General features: G+C 44.4%; 1 pseudogene across 1 annotated transcript in view; it reads left to right on the top strand.

The window, feature by feature from the left end:
* The window catches only part of LOC311229771, a 106844-nt pseudogene that overhangs the window by 42022 nt on the left and 48563 nt on the right, over positions 1-16259 (top strand). The gene's annotated exons all lie outside the window — the stretch shown is intronic.

Consider the following 16259-nt stretch of genomic DNA (forward strand, 5'->3'; position numbering starts at 1 on the left):
CATCATACACGGTACATTATATATGGTAACATTGTACATGGTAAACATACATGGTAACATTATACACGGTACATTATACACGGTACATTATACATGGTAAACATACATGGTAAACATACATGGTAACATCATACACGGTACATTATATATGGTAACATTGTACATGGTAAACATACATGGTAACATTATACACGGTACATTATACACGGTACATTATACATGGTAAACATACATGGTAACATCATACATGGTACATTATATATGGTAACATTGTACATGGTAAACATACATGGTAACATTATACACGGTACATTATACACGGTACATTATACATGGTAAACATACATGGTAAACATACATGGTAACATCATACACGGTACATTATATATGGTAACATTGTACATGGTAAACATACATGGTAACATTATACACAGTACATTATACATGGTAACATTATACATGGTAAACATACATGGTAACATACATGGTAACATTATACACGGTACATTATATATGGTAACATTTATGTTGGGGCTAATGGACTGTAAAGCTGACAGGACCGTTCTTATTGGTTTGAGATGATTTTTGTTGTACCATACGTTGCTATGGGGTGCCCCATTTATTTTGATCCTCTTTTTGGTTAATACAACACTTTGAATTTAACACTGTTCCAGTACTCTCATTCTTTATAGCTGAACAGGTTTGTTTATTATTATCAAGCTTGTTACAATATGTCCACCAACAGAAACAGAGAAAGACCTTCCTGACAGGTAGGAAGTAAACCACTTCAGTACAGTCCCACCTACCCCAACCTCGTGCTCAAGCCTGTGAAGAAGTGCGTTGTGATCTACAGTATCAAATGCAGCTGTCAGATCAAGTAGTAGAAGGACAGTGTATTGACCATGATCAGCATTTATTAGAATATCATTTGTAATTAGTAGGAGAGCTGTTTCTGTGCTGTGCCGCTGACGGAAACCAGATTTAAATGTGTCTAGAATATTATGTTCCTCTAGAGTCTCAAGAAACTGTATTGCTACAGCCTTTTCAGTGACTTTAGAAATGAAGGGGAGTTTAGATATAGGCCTGTAGTTTTGAGGTGATGAAGGGTCAAGATTTGGCTTTTTTAACAAAGGTTCGACTATAGCTTTTTTGAAGTGGCCTGGAACACAGCCTGAGGATAGAGAACTGTTTATTATGGCTAGAAGAGAAGGACTAATAGTAGGTAGTGAGTTCTTAAGAAAAGTGGTGGGAATTACATCAAGGGTGCATGTAGAAGAGGACATTTTGTTAATAATTATGGTGAGCTCTTTCAATGACAGAGCAGAAAACTGGTCCAATATTGTAGGTTTGGGTGGAAACACTGCAAGGAGTGGCAAAGGAGAAAAATGTGCTCTAATATTTGAGATTTTGTCCACAAAAAATGACAGAAATGAATTGCAATCATCCTGAGTGAGAGCAGAAGTGGATGGAGAAGCAGGTGTTACAATTCTGTTTATGGTTTCAAAAAGGACTCTGGGGCTGCATTTACTATCCCTTATTAGGTTGGAGAAATAGTTTGCTCTAGCATCTATGACCATTTTATTATATTTGGCAAGCATGTCTTTCAAATTGTGAGGATTGGTTCAGTCCCCGCCACACGCTCCGCTCCTTTAAGGTACTGTGTTGATTGATGCATTCCCCGCCACACGCTCCGCTCCTTTAAGGTGCTGTGTTGATTGGTGCATTTCCCGCCACACGCTTTTGGAGCAAGTATCAATTCCAGCGCACACCTGTCATAGTTTTTGATTAGCGCCCCAGAGGCTTTTTAGACTGGGACTTCCCTTCAATCGATGTCGGGTCGTTTTGAATACTTCTGTTTCTGCCTGTTGTTCCCCGTTGCTGTGCCTCGTCTACTCTCCCTCCAGGACATCTGTGGATTGGCGCTGGTGAAGACCTTGTCCCCCGTTTTGAGCTGCGCCTCATTTACCCGCTTTACTCTTGCGCTTTGGTGAGTTTGAACCAAACCCTTTTTTGGACGATTCTGTTTTGTGTGTTTTGAAGAACACTGAAGAGTTCTATTTTTGCTTACACTTGACTCAGCTAAGTTGTGTGTTAAAGGAGACACTGAAGATTATCATTTGCTTGCACTGGACTCAGCTGGGGTGTGTGTTTAGAAGAGACACAGAAGTTTATCGTTTTTGTTTTGCACTGACCCTCAGCTAAATTGTGTGTTGTGGTGAACACTGAAGATATCGTTTTGTTTTGTTCTGACTCAGCTAAGGGAGGAGGAGACCGCACTGCCTCTGTGTGATGTGGACTGTTATTTACCTCTCTCTCTCTCTCTCTCTCTCTCTCTCTCTCTCTCTCTCTCTCTCTTTTCCACCTCGAGTTGAAGCTGGGAGTATCTGCAGAGCCGCTTCAGCGTCAATACCGTTTCCCCACCTTGAACACCAAGAGGATCTGCAGAGCCGTAGATAACTCTGCTGAAGGCAGTCTCCCTTTGTTTCAAGATTGTTACTTGCTCCTTTTTGACTCTGAAAATAAATACGCCCTAGTATTTGGCTAACTCTGAACTACCTGTCTGTGCCGTGCGTTTGAGGTCGGTTTCAAACCCTAACACAAATGTTGGTAATGGACAGTTAAATTGGTTGCATGCCATAGTCTCTCAGTTCTTCTACAAAGTCTTTTAAAAACACGTATATCCTCATTGATCCATGGGGTGGGGTTTTCCTTGGGTGCTTTCCGTGTTTTAAAAGGAGCAACATCATTTAAAATGTTATTGCACAAGTGTACAAAATGTTGTACCAGAGTGTCACAATCCAAGGCAGGTGCTAATATATTGGACAAATCGGACCCTAGAAATATATGTGAGAATGTGTCCATTGTCTGGTTGTTGATAGTGCGTCTACTGTACGTGTAAGATACTTCCTTACGATAATAGCCCTCACCAATAATATAATCACATTGTTTGTGATGATCTTATCTTACCTCACGACCCTAACAATACACCTTAAAGTTTAAACCAATGTCTGGGTGAATACTCCTTTTTGATTGGCTGACTTGTGTGTGTTAAAACCGTGTGACTGTCGGTAGTGTGATAGTAAAGGGTTAACCTTCTGTAGTGTGGCAGTGAAAGGGTTAACCGGCTGTCGTGTGGCAGTGAAAGGGGATAACCTTCTGTGTATTGTCGCAGTGAAAGGGTTAACCGTTTGGTAGTGTGATAGTAAAGGGTTAACCTTCTGTAGTGTGGCAGTGAAAGGGTTAACCGGCTGTCATGTGGCAGTGAAAGGGGATAACCTTCTGTGTATTGTCGCAGTGAAAGGGTTAACCGTTTGGTAGTGTGATAGTAAAGGGTTAACCTTCTGTAGTGTGGCAGTGAAAGGGTTAACCGGCTGTCGTGTGGCAGTGAAAGGGGATAACCTTCTGTGTATTGTCGCAGTGAAAGGGTTAACCGTTTGGTAGTGTGGCAGTGAAAGGGTTAATGCACACGTAGTTCGGCTCAGGATTAATCCCTGTTCTAAATTCATCCACTACCCAACCTGTAACCCACAGACACCTCATGGTCCCCAAAGCAATAACCTATTATCAATTATGTGTTGTATTTGTATCACTGTCAGCCCTCTGGTATATAAATATGTGTTGTATTCTCTCTATTCAGTTGAATGCTCTCAGGCACCAGTGCACTTATATCAAACACCATGAATGTTTTGTACTGCTGTGTTACGCATTCATAGTTATTCTGCAATTACGCACGCAGTATTATTATTTTGGGGGGTGATTAATCTTTTTCCAGGATAAGAGCTAGTAAAGCAGATTGGTATATGGAAAGGCAATCTATTATTTTTTAAATAATAATCTTTAAAACCATATATATTATTATGTTGCGTAATATGATTTTTGAGTGAATTCCATTTTTAGCATTGCTCTGTATATCATGGTACGTTGAAACAATATAGTCTTGAATTTTGGCAAAGTGAAACAGCCCCTCCAGCAGCGTGTGCCTAGTCGAATAATTATATGTATCAGAACTAAAAGATTTCTCTTAGAATCTTTCACTTCCAACCAAGAGAGACATTCATGCACTTTAGCAACATTTGTTCTTAATTCACAAGAAGGAATAACATGCGCTGCTTTATTCTGGACTAGTTGCAGTTTTCTTATTACCTATTGAAGTACTGAGCAGTAATCCAAATAACACTCAACCAAAGCTGAATTACTTGTTTGATCATTTGTTGTGTCAGATGTTTTGCACACCTCTTAATTACAGACAAAATGTTTTCCAATTTTCATTAATACTCTCTGTATATGTTTGTCCCGTGAAAATGTATTGTCTATAATAACTCCTCAAAGTTTGGCTTCTTCCTCCTGCTTCATTACTTCAACACTGACTTCAACACTTACTTTCAACACTGAACATCTCTGGAAGTCCTTCATTCCGACAGCCATCAGACTATTATATGACAGTGACAGTACAACTCTGGCAATCTTCCTGGACTTTTACTTTTTAAATCACTCATTACTGTACATTTACTGTATATAAAATGTAGGCGGCACGGTGGTGTAGGGGTTAACACTGTCGCCTCACAGCTAGAAGGTCCAGGGTTCGATTCCCGCTTGGGGACCAGGTTTCCGCGTTGCCAGGTACACAGGTGGGGTATCTCCCAGGCTTTTCTGTGTGGAGTTTGCATGTTCTCCCCGTGCTCGCAAGGGTTTCTCCTCCCGATAAGATAAACCCAATGGAAAAACATGCACAACAGATCGCTAACGCTGTTGCGGTCCCTGACGAAGACGGACAGGAGCACTTGGATTGGTCCCCTGGGCGCGGCCCCATGCCACAGCCCCTATCTGCTCCCGGCTGCCCTTGGGGGGAAGGACAACAGGATGGGTCAAGTGCAGAGAGACATTTCATCTGCGAACCAATGCATGTGTGTGTGTGTGTTCCTGTGTGTCGCCCATCTCGCATGTGTGTGTTAAACTGCATGACAAATAAAGACTTCTTCTTCTTCTTACTGTATATTTTTGGCTGTATATTTTAGAATGTATATACATATCTCAGACTGTATTTTATTTTTATTCTTATGTTATTCTTATTTCGTGATTTTAGATTTTTTACTACCTAAATATTTACTGTTTATCTGTAGTGCTTAATTTCTCTTGGGATCAATAAAGTACTTCTATTCTATTCTATTAACATGTTATTTATACTAAGACGTAAAGAGTAGTTTGTTCCAATTACAATACTGGTTCTTTTGGACACATTTAAAATAAGTTAATTACTTTCAATCCAATCGACAACTTAAATCACTAATTATTGTTTCTCCTAAATATATTGTGGATTCATCTGCATACATTGAAATACAAGCCTTTTTTTAATACCAAAGGAAGATCATTAGTAAAAATGTAGTATAGGAGTGGCCCAAGACAACTTCCTTGAGGCACTCCGTGTTTCACATGTTTAACCTCTGAATCCGCTCTGCTTACATCTTTATTTGACACCAAGTCAGAAGCCCACAATTCAATATTGTCACCTCATTATTATCCCCTGAAACATCCTCTGTAGATACAACCTCAAGGGCCTGACAGCTGAATGAAGAAAACCAGTGTTAGAAGGGTGGGGGGCTGGGAGGGAAAAAAGGGACACCATATACAGACACAACAAATCACATGTATAACCCAAAAGAGGCTCACTATCGAACCTTCTTGTGGACAACCGATTCACCATAACCTACCCACCAAGCTTACCGTGCTCTTATGTAACAAAAATCACAACTTTAACATAAAATCACCGGTCAGGGGGAAACCAGACTATATAAAGAATGAGGAATTATTCAGCATGAAATTAAATAAAATGGAACTGATGTCTAACCAGAAAAATCAATATACATATATACATACAGTATACTACAATACCCCATTAACATAGCAGCTAGACAATACTCAGCCCTTACAATACTCTTTTCCACCTCCTTCCAGTCCTTTGATGTCACCCGCAGCCCAGTGTCTCCTTGATGTACACCACGGCATCCCTTGGGGTCTGGAGCGACACAACGTTTGTTTTCCTTCTGCCGTGCTCAACAAAGTCGCTGGGTACCTCAACCCGAATCTCACCCCTTCACACTTTCACACAATCCCTGTGCTTCTTTTAAAAAAAGCAGCCCTGCTGCCGGTAACCTCTTGGGTATAGTCTGGGAAAATATGAATCTTTCCATGCTGGCTCTTTGATCCTCTCTCCATCTCTCTCGCCTTTCTCAGCATCTCCTCCTCTTCGGCGTAATAACGGCACCTCACCACGAAAGCCTGCGGTGGGGCGCCGTCCTCCTCTCGTCGTCTACACCCAGAGCCTGGCGTGCTCCATCCAGCGTCGCCGTTTCTTTCAGTCCCCAACATTTCTTTCAGAGAGCTGCCATGAACCTTTTCCCAACTCTGCTCCTTCCTTCACCCCCACGACACGGATTATTATCGCGCCGCCACGATCTCACCTCGAGGTCTCCATTCCACTTCTTTAGTCTCCTCATCTCCTTCTCCATCTCTTTTATCCTCCCTTCCATGCTGGCTATATATAGCGTCAGACTGTTTGATCAACGTGACGTCAACCTCCTTCTCTCGTTCCTCCACCCCGGCTCGTTGACGTTAGCTTCTACGGGCTTCCTCTCCACGTGGACCTCCTCTAGTTGAGCCCCTCTCTTCTCCTCCATACTCTTCGTCCACTTTTACATCTCTGTTCTTGACTCCTCTTCATTTAACGTCTTAAGCCATTTGCATATTCTTGGTATCTAGGGATATCTATGGACCTCAGGGAATGTATTCCCATGTGTCAGAAATATTGTGTCTATTACTAGGCTTGCTTAAATTGTGATGAAACAAAGGAGAATATGAATTATGATTTTTCTTTGCATCTTTGACAGTGAATAACACCATGCCAATAATGACCAGACATGAAAAACTGCCACTGATCTCGTTCAGTACCTTCTTGAGATCATGTGTACAAAAAATCTAAGGAAATTAATAAAGGGGGCGTTATTTGGACGTATATGGTATTATACAACCTGGAAATGGTTCATCAGGATCAACATCCCATAATCGAAAACTGTCTACTCCACGCTGATCGCCCAACGGCCCGAGGAGACTGGGGTGAGTTTTAGCGTGTAGTATTACCGTGTTCGATATAAACTGCTATGATGATCATAATGACCCACACTGGATGAATCATCTAACGCTGCCCACGGAATTATAAACGCCCCCTCGCCCATCCGGTCAAGATCAGATGATACGTAGTAACTTCTAGAAGTACCTCCAGTTGAAATTTTTCATCTGGCACAGATCGCTATCAAACTGTATTTCATCATGCATATAATGCATTTGGGGCTATAAATCACGTTCTGAAGAAAGCTGCAGAAAACGATAAAAACATACTTATACTTTAGACCGTATTTTAGTATGAATATGTGAATGAAAAAGTATAACGTTGCTACACACTGAACAATATATATAGGACCTTGAATGGGCCATGATAATGTCAATTTAGCAATACAATTTAAAAAGTTATAGCCCTGCAAAGAAGGGGAACTTCTCCATAGACAAATAGAGATGGATGGAATTTTAACCATGGCGATCAAAGTGTTAAAAAACTGTTCAGAGTTTTTTTTAATTTGTGGGACTTTTCCGAGTTTTTTAAATTTTTCGGGAAAAAATTATTTTTTTATGAAAAAAAATATATCTAAAAAAAACGTATTCAAAAACTTTTCAGAATTTTTTAAATGTTTCCGACTTTTACGATTTTTTTTTAATTTTTCTGACTTTTCCGAGTTTTCTTTAAAATTGTCGGACTTTTCAGAGTTTTTTAAAATTTTCGGACTTTTCAGAGTTTTTTAAATTTTTAAAATCTATCTGTTCTATCTATCTGTTCTATCTATCTGTTCTATCTATCTATCTGTTCTATCTATCTATCTGTTCTATCTATCCATCTATCCATCTATCCATCTATCCATCTATCCATCTATCCATCTATCCATCTATCCATCTATCTATCTATCTATCTATCTATCTATCTATCTATCTATCTATCTATCTATCTATCTATCTATCTATCTATCTATCTATCTATCTATCTATCTATCTATCTATCTATCTATCTATCTATCTATCTATCTATCTATCTATCTATCTATCTATCTATCTATCTATCTATCTATCTATCTATCTATCTATCTATCTATCTATCTATCTGTTCTCTCTATCTATCTGTTCTGTCTGTGTGTCTTGCAGCACATTAGCCAGTTGGCTAGTCAGTCAGTCAGTCAGTCAGTCATTCTGTAATAAATCACTCCTGTGTTTCAGGACACAACACACACACATGCACACACACATACACATGCACACACACGCACGCACGCACGCACACACACACACACACACACACACACACACACACACACACACACACACACACACACACACACACACACACACACACACACACACACACACACACACACACACACACACACACACACACACACACACACACACACACACACACACACACACACACACACACACACACACACACACTTTCAGGCCATTAGCAGCCAGCTATAGGCCATTACCTGTGTGTCAGACAGCAGGACAGAGTGACGGGCAGGCTGGTAGAAGGATGATGGATGGCTCTATAACACGGCACTGTCGTGACAACATCACAACCAGCAGAGGCTGCTCGACCAATCACACACTACCTGGGCCTTTCACAGTCCTCTAATTATCAAGCCCGGAAATATATGGTAACTTATAGTATATTATTGGGTCATTATTTGGCAATAAGTGTTTGTTTCCATGGTAATATCAGGCTCTTTGTAACTGGTTATTACATTTCCCATCAACACTAACTTTGACCATGCACAGTATGTCCTGCAACGTTACTCAGTAAGTCATTACAATTCACAGAGTAGGTCAACTGAAACTGTACTGTAAAAGAAAGCAATGGTTAGCAATTGTACCGTGGGCTCAGGCGTTGCACCCACACACTTTTGTCGGGCTTATCGGTGACAACCACAAGAGGGTTTGTCTCAGACTTTTATACACGTTTAATCAAATCCACATATAAAAAGTTAACATCAGATACAGTCTGGCGAGGGGACGTCCCAGAGTTAGACCCTGAGTTTGACTGGGACGACGTTTGGACAAATGCTATATTAGCCTCCCACAACCCTAATCACCAACAAATTAATTTTAATTACATTCATAGGACGTTTCATAGGACGTATCTCACTCCTAGGAAACTGTTTGCTATGGGACTGGTGGCCGACTCCCGGTGCACTTTATGCTCTCTGAGAGCCACGTATATGCATATGGTCTGGGATTGCCCACCAGTAGCCCATTTTTGGAAATCTATAGCAACTAACATTGCTGGACGTTATGTATTTGGAGATATCGACTGCTCGGGTGGTTGGGGTGGGACAGGCGGGTATTGAAATGTGGACTGCGGCGGCCGAGTTGCTCAAAGGCTCCATGTGGCGGCGGAGTGGGGATCAGTGTTAATTTTGGCAGCTATTTTCATTTTAGTTTTAGTCTTAGTCATGTGTCAAGTGCTCCTTTTTCGTTTTCATCATATTTAGTCATCTTCATTTATTTTTCGTTTAGTCAGTTTTAGTCAACTAAATGTCTGAGCATTTTAGTCTTAGTCAGTTTTTGTCTCAATTTTGTCTTTTTGTTTTAGTCTAGATTTAGTTGACGAAAACGGATGACATTTTTGTCTATTTTTAGTTAATGTACTAAAAAAGAAATTATATTATATAAATGATAAAACTTTTTTTTTCTTCTTTTTTTACAGCTACTGTTTTATATATACTGTTTTTTAGTAATAACTAGAAAGTAATGGTATTTATTCAACAACAGGTGGTTGTATTAGTATTAGTATCATTAAATGACAACTATGCTCAACTATGCTTCACCCACGGAAAGGTTGTTGGCACATTGGTTCCACACGGACGTTACACGTTGTTGCGCACTTCCTATCCGGTGGTTCAGTTAGCTCCTAGCAGAGGCACTGTTGTGATTTTTAATGCAAAATAAATATTCAACATTCTCCTTTGAGACTCCGCCTCAGACTCTTATCATTTGGCACTAAAAGCTAAACATTGTCACCGGTATGGCTGTCTGCATTATGTCATTAATTGTGTGCAGTTAGCCACATTAGCGTGAGCTAGCTTAGCCACTAGCTAACGCGATCTAGATGGACATACAAACAATGTAACGTTACTGGTGACAAAGTTATTTACCTTGGAATACTCCTTTGCCAACTTGCTGTACTTTGCTTGCAGGTCTGCAGCTGGATTATGAATAGTCCCAACTTTAGCCAAGGTAACGTTAAGCTAAAACTAGCTTTTCAAATAGCTCCAGCTAATGCTAATAACACAGAGCTCCCGTCAGCCGTCATACTGTTCTGTCGGGATGATGGCATTAAGAAAAGTTATAATTAGTTTGTCTCGTCTTGTTTTAGTCAACAATATCAACATACATGAAGAGAAATTTCGTCCTGGTTTTTATAAATTACATTTTTGTGTCGTCAGTTGTGGTCAACGATATTTAATAAACTATTTAGTCTCGTTAGCGTCACATGGTATTCAATAACGTCACGTCTCGTTGTCGTCATGAAAAAAACCTTCGTTGACGAACATCTTTCGTCATCAATTTAGTCAACAAAATTAACACTGGTGGGGATAGGGTGTTTGGTCCTGGGGAAGCCGGCGGTCTTGGGGGGGGGGGGGGAATGTTTGTCTAATGTCTAATGGCCTTTGTGTTTGTGGTGTGTTTTTTGTTTTTATTTTTATTTGGTATTATTTGTATTTTGTATTTATTAGTTAAGTTTAGATCTGTATTTCTTATTGTTTTGTCATTATTATTATTATTATTATTATTATTATTATTATTATTATTATTATTATTATTATTATTATTATTATTATTATTATTATTATTATTATTATTATTATTATTATTATTATTAGTATTATTATTAGTATTATTATTAGTATTATTATTAGTATTATTATTAGTATTATTATTAGTATTATTATTAGTATTATTATTATTATTATTATTATTATTATTATTATTATTATTATTATTATTATTATTATTATTATTATTATTATTATTATTATTATTATTATTATTATTATTATTATTATTATTATTATTATTATTATTATTATTATTATTATTATTATTATTATTATTATTATTATTGTTGTTACTGTTGATGTTGATATTGTGTGGTTTGTTGTTGTTGTTAAAGATTTAAAAGAAAGAAAATTGATTAAAAAAAAAAAAGCAATGTTTAATCGCATGGTTTTTACAAAGTCTATACCACATTATGGACTACATACTATACCACATTATGGACTACATACTATACCACATTATGGACTACATACTATACCACATTCATTCATCAACATGGATTGGTGGGGTGAGACAGATGGAGGGGTGAGACAGGTGGAGGGGTGAGACAGATGGAGGGGTGAGACCAATGGAGGGGTGAGACAGATGGAAGGATGAGACAGGTAGAGGGGTGAGACAGGTGGATGGGTGAGACAGGTTGATCGGTGAGACAGGTTGATCGGTGAGACAGGTGGAGGGGTAAGACAGGTGGAGGGGGGGACAGGTGGAGGGATGAGACAGGTGGAGGGGTGAGACAGATGGAGGGATGAGACAGATGGAGGGGTGAGACAGATGGAGGGATGAGACAGATGGAGGGGTGAGCCAGATGGAGGGGTGAGACAGATGGAGGGGTGAGCCAGGTGGAGGGATGAGACAGATGGAGGGGTGAGACAGGTGGAGGGGTGAGACAGATGGATGGGTGAGACAGATGGAGGGATGAGACAGGTGGAGGGGTGAGACAGATGTAGGGGTGAGACAGATGGAGGGGTGAGACAGATGGATGGGTGAGACAGATGGAGGGATGAGACAGATGGAGGGATGAGACAGATGGAGGGATGAGACAGATGGAGGGGTGAGACAGATGGAGGGATGAGACAGATGGAGGGGTGAGACAGATGGAGGGGTGAGACAGGTAGAGGGGTGAGACAGATGGAGGAATGAGACAGATGGAGGGGTGAGACAGATGGAGGGGTGAGACAGATGGAGGGGTGAGACAGATGGAGGGATGAGACAGGTGGATGGCTGAGACAGATGGAGGGGTGAGACAGATGGAGGGATGAGACAGATGGAGGGGTGAGACAGATGGAGGGGTGAGCCAGATGGAGGGGTGAGACAGATGGAGGGGTGAGACAGATGGAGGGGTGAGACAGATGGAGGGGTGAGACAGATGGAGGGATGAGACAGATGTAGGGGTGAGACAGATGGAGGGGTGAGCCAGATGGAGGGGTGAGACAGGTGGAGGGGTGAGACAGATGGAGGGGTGAGACAGATGGAGGGATGAGACAGATGGAGGGGTGAGACAGATGGAGGGATGAGACAGATGGAGGGGTGAGACAGATGGAGGGGTGAGCCAGATGGAGGGGTGAGACAGATGGAGGGGTGAGACAGGTGGAGGGGTGAGCCAGATGGAGGGGTGAGACAGATGGAGGGGTGAGACAGATGGAGGGGTGAGACAGATGGAGGGGTGAGCCAGATGGAGGGATGAGACAGATGGAGGGGTGAGACAGATGGAGGGGTGAGACAGATGGAGGGATGAGACAGATGGAGGGGTGAGACAGGTGGAGGGGTGAGACATGTGGAGGGGTAAGACAGGGTGAGACAGATGGAGGGATGAGACAGATGGAGGGGTGAGACAGGTGGAGGGGTGAGACAGATGGAGGGATGAGACAGATGGAGGGGTGAGCCAGATGGAGGGGTGAGACAGATGGAGGGGTGAGACAGATGGAGGGGTGAGACAGATGGAGGGATGAGACAGATGGAGGGGTGAGACAGATGGAGGGGTGAGCCAGATGGAGGGGTGAGACAGATGGAGGGGTGAGACAGATGGAGGGGTGAGACAGATGGAGGGATGAGACAGATGGAGGGGTGAGCCAGATGGAGGGGTGAGCCAGATGGAGGGGTGAGACAGATGGAGGGGTGAGACAGATGGAGGGGTGAGACAGGTGGAGGGATGAGACAGATGGAGGGGTGAGACAGATGGATGGGGTGAGACAGGTGGAGGGATGAGACAGATGGAGGGGTAAGACAGGTGGAGGGGTGAGACAGGTGGATGGGTGAGACAGATGTAGGGGTAAGACAGGTGGAGGGGTGAGACAGGTGGATGGGTGAGACAGATGGAGGGGTGAGACAGATGGATGGGGTGAGACAGGTGGAGGGATGAGACAGGTGGATGGGTGAGACATGTGGAGGGGTGAGACATGTGGAGGGGTAAGACAGATGGAGGGGTGAGACAGATGGAGGGGTAAGACAGGTGGAGGGGTGAGACAGGTGGAGGGGTGAGACAGATGGAGGGGTGAGACAGATGGATGGGTAAGACAGGTGGAGGGGTGAGACAGGTGGAGGGGTGAGACAGATGGAGGGATGAGACAGGTGGATGGGTGAGACATGTGGAGGGGTGAGACATGTGGAGGGGTGAGACAGGTGGAGGGGTGAGACAGGTGGAGGGATGAGACAGATGGAGGGGTAAGACAGATGGAGGGGTGAGACAGATGGAGGGATGAGACAGATGGAGGGATGAGACAGATGGAGGGGTGAGACAGATGGAGGGATGAGACAGATGGATGGGTGAGACAGGTGGAGGGGTGAGACAGGTGGAGGGGTGAGACAGATGGAGGGGTGAGACAGATGGAGGGGTGAGACAGGTGGAGGGGTGAGACAGATGGAGGGATGAGACAGATGGAGGGGTGAGCCAGATGGAGGGGTGAGACAGATGGAGGGGTGAGACAGGTGGAGGGGTGAGACAGGTGGAGGAATGAGACAGATGGAGGGATGAGACAGGTGGAGGGGTGAGACAGATGGAGGGGTGAGACAGGTGGATGGGTGAGACAGATGGAGGAGGGGTGAGACAGATGGAGGGGTGAGACAGATGGAGGGATGAGACAGATGGATGGGTGAGACAGATGGAGGGGTGAGACAGATGGAGGGATGAGACAGATGGAGGGGTGAGACAGATGGAGGGGTAAGACAGGTGGAGGGGTGAGACAGGTGGAGGGGTGAGACAGATGGAGGGATGATACAGATGGAGGGGTGAGACAGATGGAGGGGTGAGCCAGATGGAGGGGTGAGACAGATGGAGGGGTGAGACAGGTGGAGGGGTGAGACAGATGGAGGGGTGAGACAGATGGAGGGGTGAGACAGGTGGAGGGGTGAGCCAGATGGAGGGATGAGACAGATGGAGGGGTGAGCCAGGTGGATGGGTGAGACAGGTGGAGGGGTGAGACAGGTGGAGGGGTGAGACAGATGGATGGGTGAGACAGATGTAGGGGTGAGACAGATGGAGGGATGAGACAGATGGAGGGGTGAGACAGATGGAGGGGTGAGCCAGATGGAGGGATGAGACAGATGGAGGGGTGAGACAGATGGAGGGGTGAGACAGATGGAGGGGTGAGACAGATGGATGGGGTGAGACAGGTGGAGGGATGAGACAGGTGGATGGGTGAGACAGATGGAGGGGTGAGACAGATGGAGGGGTGAGACAGATGGAGGGGTGAGACAGATGGAGGGGTGAGACAGGTGGAGGGATGAGACAGGTGGAGGGGTGAGACAGGTGGAGTGGTGAGACAGGTGGAGGGGTGAGACAGATGGAGGGGTGAGCCAGATGGAGGGATGAGACAGATGGAGGGATGAGACAGATGGAGGGGTGAGACAGATGGAGGGGTGAGACAGATGGAGGGGTGAGACAGGTGGAGGGATGAGACAGGTGGAGGGGTGAGACAGGTGGAGTGGTGAGACAGGTGGAGGGGTGAGACAGATGGAGGGGTGAGCCAGATGGAGGGATGAGACAGATGGAGGGATGAGACAGATGGAGGGGTGAGACAGATGGAGGGGTGAGCCAGATGGAGGGATGAGACAGATGGAGGGGTGAGACAGATGGAGGGGTGAGACAGGTGGAGGAATGAGACAGATGGAGGGATGATACAGATGGAGGGGTGAGCCAGATGGAGGGATGAGACAGATGGAGGGGTGAGACAGATGGAGGGGTGAGACAGATGGAGGGATGAGACAGATGGAGGGATGAGACAGGTGGATGGGTGAGACAGATGGATGGGTGAGACAGGTGGAGGAATGAGACAGATGGAGGGATGATACAGATGGAGGGGTGAGACAGATGGAGGGGTGAGCCAGGTGGATGGGTGAGACAGGTGGATGGGTGAGACAGGTGGATGGGTGAGACATGTGGAGGGGTAAGACAGATGGAGGGGTGAGACAGATGGAGGGATGAGACAGATGGAGGGGTGAGACAGATGGAGGGGTGAGACAGATGGAGGGATGAGACAGATGGAGGGGTGAGCCAGATGGAGGGATGAGACAGGTGGAGGGGTGAGACAGATGGAGGGGTGAACCAGATGGAGGGGTGAGACAGGTGGAGGTGTGAGACAGATGGATGGGTGAGACAGATGGAGGGATGAGACAGGTGGAGGGGTGAGACAGATGTAGGGGTGAGACAGATGGATGGGTGAGACAGATGGAGGGATGAGACAGGTGGAGGGATGAGACAGATGGAGGGATGAGACAGATGGAGGGGTGAGACAGATGGAGGGGTGAGCCAGATGGAGGGGTGAGACAGATGGAGGGGTGAGCCAGATGGAGGGATGAGACAGATGGAGGGGTGAGACAGGTGGAGGGATGAGACAGGTGGAGGGGTGAGACAGGTGGAGGGATGAGACAGATGGAGGGGTGAGACAGGTGGATGGGTGAGACAGGTGGAGGGATGAGACAGATGGAGGGATGAGACAGATGGAGGGGTGAGACAGGTGGAGGGGTGAGACAGGTGGAGGGGTGAGACAGATGGAGGGGTGAGACAGAGGAGAATACATGATCTCATGCCTCCTACCCAAACGTCATTTCTTTTCTCAGAGAGAGAAAGAGGGTGTCTGTGTGTGTGTCCTGCTCGGTGTGTGTGGGGGTCTCTCTCTCTCTCTCTCTCTCTCTCTCTCTCTCTCTCTCTCTCTCTCTCTCTCTCTCTCTCTCTCTCTCTCTCTCTCTCTCTCTCTCTCTCTCTCTTCTCTCTCTCTCTCTCTCTCTCTCTCTCACCCTCCCCCCTCTCTCTATCAGTTAAACAGTTGACCTGCAGGATAGCAACACATTATAATACCCACCTACAAGGTGTGTCTGTGTGTGTG

Source organism: Notolepis coatsorum, assembly GCF_963971535.1.
Source record: "Notolepis coatsorum genome assembly, chromosome: 6".
In the NCBI taxonomy this organism is placed as follows: domain Eukaryota; kingdom Metazoa; phylum Chordata; class Actinopteri; order Aulopiformes; family Paralepididae; genus Notolepis; species Notolepis coatsorum.